This window comes from Notothenia coriiceps, unplaced genomic scaffold (genome assembly GCF_000735185.1).
Source record: "Notothenia coriiceps isolate Sejong01 unplaced genomic scaffold, NC01 NC01_scaffold00009009, whole genome shotgun sequence".
Classification (NCBI taxonomy): Eukaryota; Metazoa; Chordata; class Actinopteri; order Perciformes; family Nototheniidae; genus Notothenia; species Notothenia coriiceps.
In genome coordinates this window covers 182,959-185,603 of record NW_011341710.1, presented here as the reverse complement: position 1 = coordinate 185,603, position 2,645 = coordinate 182,959, and positions in this window count along the sequence as shown.

Here is a 2,645-nt window from a genome sequence, read left to right as displayed (position 1 = left end):
CATACATGCAAGTTGATAGTTCATAACATCTAAAACAAATAACATTCAAGAGGCTACCCGATCCTGGGTTCATTTTGCTTATAGGCTTTCTAAGGATGGCTATGCTGTGGAACAATCAGTGCTTTCATTGTCTGATAACAACAGCAGTGAATGAAATGCTGTTTCTGCAGCAGACCTTCAGGTCTTACATGGGGACATGGACCCTTGTCCGACAGGAAAGTCAAAGTCGAAGGAAGGGTATGAGGGATAAAGTGTGGGACAGGGAGAAACAGGTAAAAACCGAAAGGGAGAGAGAAAGAGAAAGAGAAGAAATTAGGTGGCGGTAGTGGAGGCTTGTAGCTTGGGAAGGTGACCCTGAGACGCAGCCAGGGCTGTTCATTTAGGCAGGCAGAGAGCAGAGCGGTGACAGCGAGCACCAGAGAAGTCGTGGACCCCTGGAGAGAGGCACTGTAGCAGATGGAATAAGAGAATTTAGATTAAACAATCCCACACCGCACAATGTCACTGTGTTGATGCTGCTCTCGCCTTAGAGGTGAAGCTGGACTCTAGTACCTGAAGGATTGGGAGGGGAAGGATTGAATGTCTCTGGTATACAGCCATTTTAAGAGATTTGTACACAAATCATTCATGGTCTTTTCTTTGGGCTAGCTGAATATGGTGTTAAAAGATAAGAGTGATAAGTATTTCAGATATTATTAGAATTAATAAAAACATTTATGAAATAAGTTAACAGAGCCAATCACAATTTCTCATAACCTGCGATGTAGTCTTCTATTTGCTTCTTTGGCCCAAAAAACTAAAAAGGTTCATTAACCAAAAATCTTCTCTTTGAAACTGTAAATTCATTATGTCACACTGTTTGAAGAAGACGGTCAACAAAGTATCCCAACACAGTACTGAACTCATGTTGTTGTCCACATTATGTGAAATGTGTGCATGAACAGAAAAGGAGAATACATTACATCAAATGTAAGTAATATATATTGAGAGCCTATTGCAATTATACATGTCCTGCAATATAGTATCAACATTGGGGTTTAAGATCACAGAAATCTTTGGGGTTTCAACTTTCAGATAGAATACAAAAATGATTCAGCTATTTCAAATGTTTGGCAGTAAAGTCATACCAGCCTAACAGCAGACGATGACCCCATGTGGTATCCAATCGGACCACGAAAAAAAAAAAGAAGTAGAGTAAAAAAAAAACTGTGGGATCAGATTGAGTGTGGACAGGGTTGGTCAAACTCTTCATTATCTAGTGCTGGATTTCTAATTAGTCCACCTCAGTCTCATTCTCTATTTCAAAGACACACTGGCTGCTGAGAGTGTGGCAGTACGAGCGATGCTCCCTCCATTGTAGTTGGACGGCCAGCTGCCCGATGTATTATATCTTCTGATTACCACCCACCACACACTCTGATAAGATCCCAGCTGGAGCAGGACAGAGGCCAGAGTGCCAGCCCTCTGCAGGTCTTTTGTACGCCAGTATCAGCATGCCTGTGCATAACAGCATGTTTGTCTGGATAATCAAACATCAGCACGGCTAAATGTATTAGTTAAGACCACCTGATGTCAGCAACTCACATATGGTTTGTGTGAAAAAAAGGAAAGACAGATTTACACACATGTGTTATGTACTCACAATCCAAGTGCTCGTCCTATCACACATGCATGAACAAACAAACGACTAAAATGTGAAACAGTGCCCTTTTATCAAATGGCAATTTCTTTTAAGTTTTGATTTTGTAACTTTAGATACGTGATAAAGCTTCTCTTTGACAATGTCTAAAGATGTCCATGTTAATATCTATGTTCCTTAGTCAATATTAAAAGAAGAATATCATAACAAATCTTTGAAATTATTAAAGTGAATTCCGATGGCAAAGGTTAATTTCTCGTACAATATTTAAATCCCAAATTCAAAAACATTTAAAATTCTGGTTATGCCCGTCTGCCTGGGTCAGTGTATGTCTTGGTCATTGGATTTTCTTTTCACAAATGGAAATTCAAAAACAAAAAACGACTGGATATTTGATTTTCGTTTTCAAATTGAAAAACCAAAATTGAAATACAAGGCGTTTTTCTTTATCATGGTCAAAAATGGATTTACTCAACTTAAAAAACGGGATGATTTTCATTTTCTACTTCTCAAAACAAAAAATAAAATCACTAGAAAACTGAAACAAAACAAAAAAACGTTTTTTCATATCCTGCTAAGGAAGTTGTCTTTCAAAATAAGAGCGCAGATGAGGACGGTCAATCCGTGTATCTACGGTCCATTTGTTTTCACAACAAAAACAGCCAAGACACATATTGAGCCCAGAAAATGAATGTTGTTAAGGGCTGGAAATATAATAGGCCTGTGTCTAAAATGGACAACATTGTTAGGAGATTTCAACTATACAGCGATTCTGCACTGCGGTCAGCTCGAGATTGTTATTATTTTTTCTGCCAATAGTTCTTCGTGAGATCGATCCTGTTGGACTCAGTACTAGTGAAACTACTCCAACAAAATGTACTATGAAGTACTTACTGTGTACTTTTTGAGTAATCCTCTGTCAATGTCCCCTCCTGAGAACAAGAATGCATGTTTCTCTGCTATTTTGAATCAGCGTTAAAACACCTTTCTTCATGAGACTGATATT